Consider the following 13,821-nt stretch of genomic DNA (forward strand, 5'->3'; position numbering starts at 1 on the left):
AACTCCGAACTCTCACAGCCAAGGCCTTTTCAGAACTGGAGTGTGTGGTCCTCATTCCCCATGATCCCTAGAAAAGCATCTGGCCCACACCAGGTATTCAGTAAAGTCTGTTATAGTAAAGAAGGAACCCTGTGGGAGACCCCAGAGCAAGCTGACCCTCTCCACGCCTTCATCTGTACAGTATTCCAGCTCCCAAGGAGCCAGTACAAACGGTGGCGATCTTAGCTCTCAATAGCAGGGAAGATGGTGGATGGTCTCCCTAACTTACTGTTACAGATTTCCTCTCTCTCTCTCTCTCTCTTTTTTTTTTTTTTTTTTTAAGATTTTGTTTATTTACTCATGAGAGACACAGGGAGAGGCAGAGACAGGAGAAGCAGGCTCCATGCAGGGAGCCTGATGTGGGACTCGATCCTGGGACCCCAGGGTCACAACCCAAGCCAAGGCAGACGCTCAACTCCTGAGCCACCCAGGGATCCCAGATTTCCTCTTTTTAGGCCTCGGTTTTAACATCTGAAAACTTGGTCAGTTTCTCATTCAAGGGCATTCCCTTTACTCTTGCTCCGAAAAATGAAAAACTGACATTTACAAAGCCCATCTGTTCATAAACATTACCTCCTTTTGATCCCACAGTGATCCTGTGATGGGGGATCTGTAATCCCCATTCTGTGGATGAAGGAACTGAGGCCTGGAGCAGTCAGTAAACTGTCTAAGGACATAGAAACTTGAAAGTGTCCGTGGCCTTGGAGACTCCAAGTCTAGGGGCAGCCAGTCGCCAGGGTGTAGGTCCCGGATCAGTCAGTCGTTCCACAAACTATCTTCTCCACCACTTTAGACAACACAGGCCCCTGAGCCAGTCCCATAAAGTGGCCAAAGGCTGCCTTCCCCCACCTCCCCTCCCACTGGTGGGAGAGCTTGTCCTCTTGCCTTTAGACACCACACAGGAAATCAATCACCACATTCATTCTGGACCATCAGCATTTTCCCCCAGGAGAAAGTTAGAAGCAAGGAGACTAATGTCTCATTGATCTTTCCAATTGCTAAAGGGGAAGAGAGATGAATATAATCCCATCTGTCAAGGCGGAGAAGTGCCCATCTGAAAGCAGTGTGGATTACTTTAAGGAGATAACAGTTTATCACTCTCTGGACAAGCGAATATGAAATTAGGACTAACCTCCTTTCAGAGTGGGTGGAAACATCCATCAGCAAGGAGGATGTCTAGGGAAAGAAGCAGCAAGTTCTCTGGCCTTTTTCCTTGTCCTTTCCCTAAGACTTTATGTTTCTTGTATCCACACAACTGCACAAATAGGACAAGATCCTCCCTTGACCCCCAAGAAGTAGTTAACATTTGCTGGGGACTGATTATTGCCGGGGGCTGTACTAAATGTTTTATTCTTCCTCTCCAGCAGCTTTATGAGATGTTATTGTCAGCACCATCTTACAGATTTGGAAACTGAGGCTCAGAAGGTGGAGTGACTCACTCAAGGTTCCTTAGCTAGTGAAGGTGAATCAGGTGCAGCCTGGCTGCCCCTGTGCCTGCCCTCAACCCCACACAGTGTGTGCAGGTTACTGAGCCTGAAAAGTAGTCCAGATGGCCCTGGCTGGCTTTGAGACTGCTGTGCTTCAATCCACTCCACTCACTCCTTCCTCCGTCAGCACATTTGGTAGCCCTGCTCACCCTGAGGGGGAGGTGGCCTTTGCTGGTTGTAGTGGCTGAGCCAGGGCTGAGGGGCTGGACCATCTGGAGGCTCAGACTGGGCATCTGGAGAACTGAGACCCAGGGATAGGTAGAGGGGTGGGCAGGCCAGGCCCCAGACTTGCTAAAGCTCCTCCTGGTTATTGCCGTGCATGAATTTCCACGGAGGAGAGGAGGGGTGATGTCAGTGATGGTCTCTGGGCTAGTCAGAAGCTGAAACGTCCAGAATGCCCGGCCAGTGTGGGCTGCTGTGGCCACCAAGAGCCCAGGAGAACACAGTGACCAAGGGGCTAGGGAAGGTCTGGGAACAACACCAATGTGATTTCAAAAACCCAAAAAGGAACACATATACCCTAGATCTTCAGAAAACCCACGTCTCAGCATTAAATTTTGACCCTTCACTTCAACCAGGGGCAGAAGCACTCTCTAGAGTGAGGAGCCCCAAGAGAGGGGCTTCACCACCAGCCCTCCCTGGAGATGCTCGCTGACAAAGCCAAGGTTATTCGAGGGCTGCGGGTCTCATGCTCTGTGGCCAGAAGTAAGTTTTCTAATTAATACCACTTTGGGTCAGACAGAGATGGCTGCTCTGTCTCAGGCTTGTTTGCTGTTTATCCCCGTGATTGATGCTGGTAACATTTAGAGTCTGTCAGGAAGATATTTCACAGATGCCCCATGTGGTTGGATTGAGACAGCCAGGAAATGTGATTCCCCAGTTAAGGCAGCATCAAAGATGGTCTGAAGTGTAGATGGAGAGGCCCAGTACCTTTCTAGCCTCTTGTGGAGTAGGGAAAGGGGGAAAAGTGGAGGTGGGGGTTTGGGAAGTGCTGTAGGATCCTGGAGCTGTAACAGGGACCCCCCCAGAAAGGGCTGTGAGGAGAAACAACATGAGAGGCAAGGGTTTTTCCTAGGTTTTCTTGTGTGAAAGTATCACATCTGTGTTGGCTGTTAGATTTTGCTGGCTAAGACACACAAGAAAGGAAGCCAACGGGAAGGAAATCACCGTTCCTGCTGTTCCTGGGGTCTTAAGTGTCCGCCATAGATCTCCATTTCTACCTACCAGAAGCCACCCATTAATCAGAATGCTGATCTCAAAAGTGGAAAGGTTTTTGAATCCCCCCAACCAGAAGTGATCTTCACCCAGATACGCATAGCACTTTGTACGTTACCATCAAAGCATAATGTTCAAACGTTTAAAAACATGGCTCTCATTAAACACGGAATAAGCACGTTTCAAACATTTAGTAACTTGTGAGTGAGGGAACCAGTAAGGTGGCAAAGCTGGTTTGAAGAGCATTTTGAGGAACTGGGTATTTATAAGCACTTTTTAAAAGGAAATGTTTGAGTAAAATTTCCAGGTTAAAAACAAAACTGGGGATCCCCGGGTGGCTCAGTGGTTTAGCGCCTGCATTCGGCCCAGGGGGTGATCCTGGAGACCTGGGATTGAGTCCCACATCAGGCTCCCTGTCTGGAGCCTGCTTCTCCCTCTGCCTGTGTCTCTGTCTCTGCCTCTGTCTCTGTGCGCCTGTCATGAATAAATAAATAAAATCTTAAAAAGAATAAAAAAATAAAAACAAAGCTGGTTTGCCCTCACATATGTGGCCAAATTCTATATATATAATATATATATATATATATATATATATATATATTGCCAAATGATTTTTGACAAGAGGGCCAAAACCATTCCACAGTCTTTTGAACAAATGGTGTTGGGAAAACAATATCCACGTGCAAAAGAATGGAGTTGTATTCTCACCTTACACAGTATACAAAAATTAACTCAAATGGGTCAAAGAACTGAATGTAAAAGCTAAAACTAAAAACTCTTAGAAGGACACATACGGGAAAAGCTTCATGACATTTCATTTGGCAATGATTTCTTGGATATGACATCAAAAGCACAGGAAACAAATGAAAAATACATAAATTGCATTATAGGAAAATTAAAAACTTTTGTGGGGTGTGTGGGTGGCTCAGTAGGTTGAGCATCCTACTCTTGACTTCGTCTCAGGTCATGATCTCAGGGTCTTGGGCTGGAGCTCCAAATCAGGCTCTGTGATCAGTGGGGAGTCTGCTTGAGGATTCTTTCTCTTCCTCGCCCTCTGCTCCTCCCCTGGCTTGCACTCTCTTTCTGTAAAATAAATGAATCAATCTTAAAAAACAAAAACAAAAACTTTTGTGCATTAAAGGACACTATCAACAGAGTGAAAAGACAGCTCATGGGATGGGAGAAAACACTTGTCAGTCATATATCTGATAAAAGGTTAATGTTCAGAATACATAAAGAAGTCCTACAAGTCAATGACAGCAAACCAAATAACCTGATTTTTAAAATGGGCTAAGAACTTGAATAGACATTTCTCCAAAGAGGATGTACTGATGGCCAACAAGCACATGAAAAAGATGCTCAACGTCACTAATCATTAGGGAAATGTAGATCAAAACCACGATGAGATACCATCTTATATCGATTAGGACCAAAAAAGCCTAAAAAATACAAAACTGAAAAATAACAAGTATTGGCAAGGATATGGAGAAATTGGAACCTCATGCATTGTTTGTAGGATTGTAATATGGTACAGCCATTGTGGAAAACAGTATGGTGGTTCCTCAAAGATTAAACATAGAATTATTACATGATCCAGCAATTCCACTTCTGGGTATATATCTACAAGCACTGAAAGCAGGATCTTTTTTTTTTTTTTTAAAGATTTATTTATTTATTTATTTATTCGTGAGAGAGAGAGAGAGAGAGGCAGAGACACAGGAGGAGGAGGAGGGAGAAGCAGGCTCCATGCTGGGAGCCCGATGTGGGATTCTATCCCGGGTCTCCAGGATCGTGCCCTGGGCCAAAGGCAGGCGCTAAACTGCTGAGCCACCCAGGGATCCCCTGAAAGCAGGATCTTGAAGAGATATTTGCACACTCATGTTCATAGCATTATTTACAGTAACCAAAGTGGGGAAGCAACCCAGATGTCGACAGGTGGACAGATAAGCAAAATGTGGGCTATACACACAATGGAATATTATTCAGCTTTAAAAAAGAAAGACGTGGGATCCCTGGGTGGCGCAGAGGTTTGGCGCCTGCCTTTGGCCCAGGGCGCGATCCTGGAGACCCGGGATCGAATCCCACGTCGGGCTCCGGTGCATGGAGCCTGCTTCTCCCTCTGCCTATGTCTCTGCCTCTCTCTCTCTCTCTGTGTGACTATCATAAATTTAAAAAAAAATTAAAAAAGAAAGACGTTCCAATACAGCTACTATATGGATGAAACTTGAAGACAAAATAAACCAGTCACAAGAAGACAAATCCATATGATTCCACGCACATGAAGGGTGAGAGCAGTCAAATTCATGGAGACACAAGGTGGAATGCCGTTGCCAGGTCCTGGAGGAGGGAGGAATGGGGAAGTATTGTTTAATGGGCATTGAGTTTTGCAGGATGAAAAGTTCTGGAGATGGGACGCCTGGGTGGCTCAGTGGTTGAACATCTGCCTTTGGCTCAGGGCATGATCCTGGGGTCCTGGGATCGAGTCTCACATCAGGCTCCCCACGGGAGCCTGCTTCTGTCTCTGCCTGTGTCTCTGCCTCTCTCTCTGTCTCTCATGAATAAATAAATAAAACCTTTTAAAAAAAAAGGAAAGTTCTGGAGATGGATGGTGGTGATGGTTGCACAAGAATACAAATGAACTTTTTTTTTTTTTTTAATTTTATGATAGTCACAGAGAGAGAGGCAGAAACATAGGCAGAGGGAGAAGCAGGCTCCATGCACCGGGAGCCCGACGTGGGATTTGATCCCGGGTCTCCAGGATCGCACCCTGGGCCAAAGGCAGGCGCCAAACCGCTGCGCCACCCAGGGATCCCTACAAATGTACTTAATGCCATAGAACTGTACACTTTAGCATGGTTAAGATGGTAACATATTCTGTTAGGTATATTTTACCACAATTAAAAAATAAAACAAAACTGGTTGATGTTCTATAGGACAATTATAAAATCAATCTTTGGTGCTATATTTTCTATTCCATAGAAATTATTCATGTATATATATATTTTAAAGTTTATTTATTTATTTTTTTAGTAATCTTTACCCTTAGCATGGGGCTCAAACTTATGACCCCGAGACCAAGCATTGCATGCTCTCCCAACTGAGCCAGCCAGGAGCCCTGAAATTATTTACATCTTCACTAGACACCATCTACAAGTTCATATGCAACTTCAGAGTCTGAGCCCTTAATGGTAAATAGTCAAGTCCAACAAAACTCCGTCCCCTAGGTAATTAAGGAATCCCTGGGTGGGCTTGTGTAACAATGACCAAATGATGTTCGGAGGACATGGTGTCCTCTTGTGGCCTTATTTATAGTTTTTATTATTATTTTTTAACATCACAGTCTTTTATATCCTGCCTTTCCCACTCCTCCCTGAGGGCAGGGACTCTGTCTTACTCATTGTTGCCTCCTCACTCTGCTCTGGTTTATTGAACAGAACTGAGGAAAGCAACGTGGTAGGACGAGTTGGGAGCAGAGGACCTGTGTTTTCATTGTGCCTGTGACCATGACCGCTCCTGTAATTTCCTGGGGTCTTGATGTTCTCACCCACCAAATGATTGCACTGAAGTGCTGGGTGCTGTGCTGGGCACTGGGGATGCCATCTACTCTCTGGCTTCCCTCCCACCTCTCAGATGCTTGGATTCTTGCTTGGTCTGTCATCCACCCAAGAAAGGAGTTACTGATGCAAACATGCAGACAAAACATATAGTGAATAGATGAAAGGGCCTCTTTCGGGTGCGTGTGATACGCACAGGCATCTTCTAGTTTTTCTTGCAAGAGCCACCCATGATGCACGTGAGGTCTGTGGCCCAGGCCTCTCGTCTGGGAGGCAGATGAGGAGGTGCTGTCCTGTAGTTTCGCTAGACAGAGAGCAGCTGCTGTTTGCTAGTGGCAGGAATGCCTCCTCCCAAAAGCCTGGGGCCCCAAGCCGAGCAGGCCCTCTAGGGGGAGAGGACCCAGCCTCCACGTCTGCTTTTGAGAAAGGAGCAAATTACTGTTTTATTATGTATTCATGAGACGCTTAATGCTGTTTTCAGTTAATTTCTTGGGAAATTCTGGTTGTTCCTCTTCTTGTTTTTCTTAGGACAGGAGGAAGATGCTGGGTGATCCATTAAGAGGGTGAAATGCTGTGCCCAGGTGGGAGCTCTGGGTTCCTCTTGCTGAAGTTAACTTGAGTGCTTTGGAGTTACATTTACTTGGGAGAATGGGGCCGGGATTACTCCTTTTGGTGGGCGCTGCTGGGCCACACGGTGGGAAAAATAGTGGGCGTTGCCACGATTTTTCCCATGGTATGCAATGTCCCCGCAGGCCTTTGGGGCCATGCTCAGCCCTTTCCTGGCATCCTCTCTGTGTCCCATATGCCACTGCCGCAGTGGCTCAGCCACTTCTCTTGGCTGTGGGTCTCACCAAGTTGCGGGTGGATTCATCCATCTGCCCCTCCCAATCCAGTTTGGCCCTTCACCTGCAAACACACACACACACACACACACACACACACACACACACACACACCCCGTTTCAGAAAGAACATTCTGTTTGGAGACTACATCCTGGCCTCTTCCCTATCAGTTCACATTAGTTAAGGCCATAGATGGGGTTGGAGTCTCTCTCCCTGGGGTCCCAAGGTCTCTGCTGTTCTGTGCTCCCAGTGTCTGGGTTGGAGGCGCTGCTGGGCACTTGATGGCAAGTGTGGGCACCTCCCCGCAGGACCACTTTCTGGGTTCCCCCAGGCTGCCTTTTGTCTACCCTCTCTAGACCTTGGTCTCCGTAGAGGAAACCAAAAGTCCCTTAGCACCATAACCACTGGCTGCTAAGCACCCTTTCTCTGCAAACCATGACCAAGCACCATGAAAACAGCCCTGTCTTCTCCAAGCATGTACCTTGTGGGTGAGTTAAGAGGAAACAGGGGCCCTGGGAAAAGAAAGAATTTCTCCAAGGCCATCAGGTAAATAAGGGCCGAATGAGGATCTGGATGGAATTCTCAATTATCCCAATACTCCTGTCCTTTTATATTTTCCCCTTTCTACCCTTTATAATTATTTGAAAGAGACATTTACTTTATTTTCTATTACAAAAAGTACATGCTCCAACCATAAAGTTAGAAAGCGTGGAAATGTATGAAGACAGAAGAACCATCAAGACCAACAAATAAAACCAAGTTCAACGTCATTAGCAATTCTTTCCTGCCAGGATGAAGTGCTCCCATTTTAGCTCCTTTCTTTCCAACCTTCTTTTTCTTTGTGTGTATGTGTATGCACACACGGCCACCCCCCCACACACACTCGCAAAATGGAATTACATTGAACATTCTTTTTTGTTTGCAGCTTTTTTCACTTAGCAATGTAATATGAATATTTCCCCACATCAATCATGAGCTCCAGCCCTGGGCTCATTAACTTCTATTCAAGGCATATCCTGCCCAACTCTGTTTTCTGTGTCCAGTCTCACTTCTCCTTTCCGGGCTGTACCCCGGGGCGGGGCGGGGGGGACACCAAACTTCTTTCCAGCAGATTGAGCTGGTTTGTATCCAAGGGACTTGCTTTGCAAGTGGCACATACCTGCATTGTGAATCTGGCAAACTCTACTCAGGGTGGGCTTGTTAACTTGCTCAAAGCCCATCTGAGAGAGAGAGGGAGGGAGGGAGAGAGAGAGATGCTGCTCATCCATGATATAGTGCCCTTCCAGAAGGACACTCCCAAAGGCAGTGTGGCCCCTTCCTCCTCAACAGTTGATTTAGAGCCAGAGGGCTGTATGTGGAAGATAAGCCACGTCCCTGTTAGGACGGCTAACCCTTTGCAGCCACTGCAGTCCCTGTTTCCCAGTGGAAATCAGTTACTAACCTCTGGAGAACAATTCTCAAAGTGAACTTGCATGGGCATGGCAGAGCCCCTGACCTTGAGACCTGAACCACTGACTTTGAGACCTTGAGGCCTGGAGGTGCTAGGTCTTATTTTGCTCAGAGCTGAAAAGAACTATTTTGAGAGGGTAAACATTAACTGAGGGAAAAATGAAGAGTATCTCATTGTTTGGAGGAAATCTCCTGAGCCTCTAGAAATCATCTTAGCCCATGTGTTTGGCTCACATGGTTTCTGCCCAGGATGGCCAGGGTGGGTGGCCTCCCTAGAAAGGACTGTTACCCCAGGAGACAGAGTTTCTAGAGGTGAGCCCTGGTCTTACTAAAAGGGTAAGAAAAAAGATAAAGCAGTTTAGTTTACTCTCTGAACCGCTAGAAAAGGGGAACGCACCAACAACCCATAGCTCTCAAAGGAAGAACTCTGATTCCAACTGGATGACTTGAGCCAGAGGCTGAAGCATTGCCGGAGTTAATTTCTGTAATCAGAGGCAAGAGCATAACCAGGAGTTGGAACCCCCTGAACCTGTGGTTGTTACCTCCTGGATATTTTCTGACATAAAAGGATTCTTTCTGAGTAGGGACCCCTGGCACTAGTGCCAGTATTTCCCAACCCATCCCCATGGCAGACATCACCAGTCAATGCTGGCACCCTCTCCCGTGGAGCCCTGAGATGGCCTCAGGCTCAGGCTCAGGCTCAGCCTCAGGACGATGCTCTCGGCAGCCAGAGAATTAGTTCCTGAATCAGTTCCTTACCCCAGGCAGAAGCTGTGTGCCCAGCTCCCACGGGACAGAACACTCAGAAGAGCCTCAGGTTCGTCTGTTTTCTCTGTAAGAGTGAGGGCGGGAGGTGGCTGGTGGCTGCGGGGAGTGGAGGGGAGGTGGCTGCTAGGGGTGGAGGGGAGGTGGCTGCGGGGGGGGGGGGGGGTGTGGAGGTTGGGGAGGAGACCGCTGTCCCGGCCTTACCATTTTCTGATGTAAGAGTAGGTGCGCCTCTCCTCACCGTCCACAAAGTAGCCCCGCCCCTGCCTCTTCCTAATCCATTCTTGGGACTCTTCCCACCTCGGGGCAGGCAGTGTGAAGTGGGGGCTGGGGAGCCCTTCTTCCCCGAGGCAGGCTGGAGCAGAGCCGGCCCACGGCCCACTGTGCGCAGGGCCCGGCTGGCCGCGCTTCCTGAGAGCCTGCACCCCCCCCCCCCCCCACCCCCCCCCCCCGAGAACCAGCTGGGCCTCTCCATACCCTGCTCTTTTGCTCCTCCAGAAATGGCATGTTCAGTTGCTAGATCTTATTTTTTTTTAAAAAAGATTATATTTATTTATTCATGAGAGACACACAGAGAGAGGCAGAGGCCCAGGCCAAGGGAGAAGCAGGCTCCATGCAGGAGCCCGACGTGGGACTCAATCCTGGATCCCCCGGATCACGCCCTGGGCTGAAGGCAGGGCTAAGTGGCTGAGCCCCCTGGGCTGCCCCAAGTTGCTAGATCTTAATGTAGGGGAGAAAAAGAAGGAAGTAGCAAATGTCCCTTTGCTGACAAAGGTCCCCAATCTGCCACCAAGAGAATTGTTTTGAATTTAATTGTTTTTATTTATTTTAATGAAATATTTCAAATGCCTAAAGGAACATAGGTCGAGAATGGTATTAAAGCAATCAGCCGCATACTTTCTCTGAAGCTTCAGGAATTGACAGATGACCTCTTAAAGAGAAGAGAGTGCTGTGGGCCGCCGCTGGGCCAGGGGCTCCCGGCTCCCCGGAGGATGCCCTTCCTCTCATGGGCAACTGGTCGGCTCTGATTTATCCCCCAGGATGAAGCGTGGCTGTCTGTTCCCTCGAGCTTCTGTTTATTGCCCTGTTCAATCAACCCTGGTGAGGAATAACACCCTCACCGTCGGGGAGCCCCTGGCTTTGGGTCCTGGTCTGTGGGGGCCGGTGGCCCCCATAGCTCCCTGCTGTGCTGCAGCATCAAGGCTCTGCTGAGACCATCCTGGGGTACACCCCCCCCCCCCCGAGCATTTACAACGCTCACCCCTTTAAGGGATTGCGGAGCTCGGTGGTTTTGCTGTTTTCTCCCAGCACGGACGGACGCCGTGGTCCCCTGTTAACCTGGGGTTTGTAGTAGCAGGACACAGGGAGCAGGAGGGCACTCACATGAGCTTTCCAGGCGATGAGGTCCTAGTAAGAGAAGAGCAACGGGCACACATTTCCCAGAGCTGAAGGGGGCTGGACTGTTTTTCAGACGTCAGCACACACGGCGACCCCACTCACCAGGGACCTGGGCTGTGTCCCGTAGCTTGGGGGGCTGGGACCTTGCTCCCATTTGGAAGTTACAAGAGCTGTACTCAAAGAAGCTTTTCACAGAATAATCATAATTATTCTAACAATCCTAATGGTAATGATAATTATTACCCTAATGCCCATCCTGATACTGCATGCTAACACTCCTCAGTAGTAGACCAGTCCAAAGCACACCTGTCTATGCTCTTCTTCTGCTCTAAACCCTTCAGCGGGGGCCCCTGGGTGGCTCAGTGGTTGAGCATCTGCCTTTGGCCCAGGGCCTGATCCTGAGGTCCTGGGATCGAGTCCTGCGTTGGCTCCCTGTGTGGAGCCTGCTTCTCCCTCTGCCTGGGTCTCTGCCTCTCTCTGTGTGTCTCTCATGAATAAAGAAATAAAATCGTGGGGAAATAGAAAAACCCTTCAGTGGTCCCCATTACCTGGGTCTTGGTTAGAAGTCCAAATCTAGGCACTCAAGTCCTCCAAGAGCTCCTGCCTGCTTACTGACCTGCTCACTCCGTTTTGCATTAAATGTTTGCTCTAAAGCTAGAGTTGGCTTCATCTCTGCACATCCTCTTCCAAAGAAAATCAGGCTTTGCTTGTTCCCAGGATGCTTTTCAAATTCCCCGGTCTCTTTGCCTACCTAACCCTCCAACCCACTGGCATGGTACTGTGCTCACGGAGGCCATGTGGACAGCTGTAGGGTGGGAGCTGTTACACTCGTCCTGTGGCTGACTCCCAGCACAGAGACTGCGCCTCTTGTCTTGAGCACGATGCCCACTGCATGGTGACCCCCGTAAGTATCCATCAGTGGACTCGGGCCCTCCTCCCCAGCTGACATGTGGCAGAGCAGGGGTCGAATGGAAGAGCTAATTTCTAAGCTTTTGACCTTCTACTTCCCTGTACTCTTCTCTCCAAAGGAACGTCAATTTCACGGAGTTATTGAGGAGAGCGCCCGACATGCAGTAGGTGCTCAATAAATACTGTTATGGGTGAGCAACCAGGCTGCAAGTCCTCCCACCTCATTTCCTGTTTTCTGTGTCTCTTCTAATCTTTCTGATGCTCTGTCTCCCTCCTCTAGAGTATGTTTCTGGAGGTTTATTTATTTATTTATTTATTATTTATTTATTTTTCAACATTTTATTTATTTATTCATGATAGACATAGAGGGAAAAAGAGGCAGAGACACAGGCAGAGGGAGAAGCAGGCTCCATGCAGGAAGCCTGATGCGGAACTTGATCCCGGGACTCCAGGATCGTGCCCTGGGCCAAAGGCAGGCGCCAAACCGCTGAGCCACCCAGGGATCCCCTGTTTCTGGAGGTTTTTTTTTTTTTTTTTTTTTTTCTGGAGGTTTAAATTGTTGAGTATCCAGTTAGAGTTGAAGCTCCATCAACAAAGATTGGATGCTGGGCTGTCGGGAAGCTTGGCAGGTCAGGTTGGAAAATTAAAATGCTAGTTATGGGCAGCACTTCTGCTGAGAGAAAGGGAGAGAGAGAGAGAGAGAGAGAGAGAGAGAGCATCTGCATGCCGAGGAAGTGCTTGCTGTTCATCAGGGGCAGGAAGACGGACCTTGTCCCCCAGCAGTCTTACTTAGCTACTGGCCTCATCTGGCTGTACTGGTTGCACTCCTACCTATTTCCTATTTGGAAATCATACCTGGATGATTGGTTATACAGCAAAAGACAACTGAGGCACTTTCCAGGAGCAGAGCTGTGTGCTTTCATAGCTCCCCCACTCTGCCTGGAGTCTGCCTGGAGTCTGCCTGGAGTCTGGCCCCTGGAAGGGCCTCCAAAACCATGGATCCCACTCCCTCATTTTATGGAAGGGCCAGCAGAGGGCTGGGGAAGAGAAGTAACTTACTGCAGGTCATGCAGAGAGATAGGGACAGAGCTGGAAGGAAAACATGAGCCTTGCGGGGGCCAGGACAGAACCACATATGTGTGATGCAAGTTGGTAGCAAGTTACCCCCAGTGCTCACACGTTCTCCTGAAGAGACAGCCACCATTCAGCTCCAGCCAGCTGTGGCCATGTGGGACATAGGTCCAGTGAAGGCAGACTGGCTGACTTTTCATAGAAGCCAGAAACAGGATTTTACTGTAAAATCTCTTGATTTTTAAATGTTGGCTAAGAATTCATATTGCATTGACAATCTCCTGGCCATCAAGACTGGCCTTGGGATTTAAGCTTGGCCTGGTCGCTGATCTTAGGCAAATAGTGTTAACCCCCAGGCCTCAGTTGACTCATCTCTAAAATGAGCCTCATGGGGGCTCCTGGCTGGCTCGGTCAGTGGAGCATGTGACTTTTGATATCAAGGTCATGAATTCGAGCTCATGCTGAGTGTAGAGATTATAGGGAGATCACCCTAAAAACAAACAAGCAAACAAATAAATAAATTGGGCCTCATGCATCCTGCTCACTTACTAGGTTGCTGTGAAAACTCCATGAGCTAATGGATCTGAAGTACGAGCTACAGATGGCCCCGTGGCTGTTGCATAGCCTCAGCTCTCTGTGGAGATGCCCTTACAACGTAATGAGTTAACACCCCATTTGTCTAAATTAGAGCAACATTATTTTGGCCATCATGACAGAGATTGCATTTTTATGGCAGGTTTATAAGTTCCAGAATCTTCCCACTTGCATTATCTCAGGATGTTGATGGAGTCAGGCTGGAATAGTGGTTCTGGAGACATTGGCCAGAGCCAAGCCCTTCTTTTGAGCTGGGAGGCACATTCCAACAGCATCTTGAGTGACAGTGAAGACCAAGAGCTTTGGAATCACCCAGACCTGGGTTTGAATCCCTGACTCCCACTCCCTAATTTTGTGTTCTTGGGCTAAAACTCTGAGCTTCGGTTTGCTCATCCATAAAAGGGGTGCCTGGTATGGCTGTTGGGGCAGTTGCATGAGATGACATTATACAATGTTCTTTGGCTCAAGGCCCAACTACACCTAGAAAGAAGCTTGTA

At 48.2% G+C, this 13,821-nt stretch overlaps 1 long non-coding RNA gene across 1 annotated transcript; it reads right to left on the minus strand.

Moving 5' to 3' along the window:
- Positions 1–3,578: 3,578 nt before the first annotated feature.
- Positions 3,579–9,639, minus strand: LOC129519115 (uncharacterized). The gene is made up of 3 exons (XR_008666348.1): positions 9,557–9,639; positions 5,020–5,078; positions 3,579–3,824 (listed from the first exon to the last, which is right to left on the minus strand). It is a non-coding gene; the product is annotated as an uncharacterized LOC129519115 (long non-coding RNA).
- Positions 9,640–13,821: the final 4,182 nt, after the last annotated feature.

Source organism: Nyctereutes procyonoides, unplaced genomic scaffold (assembly GCF_905146905.1).
Source record: "Nyctereutes procyonoides isolate TBG_1078 unplaced genomic scaffold, NYPRO_anot_genome, whole genome shotgun sequence".
Lineage (NCBI taxonomy): Eukaryota > Metazoa > Chordata > Mammalia > Carnivora > Canidae > Nyctereutes > Nyctereutes procyonoides.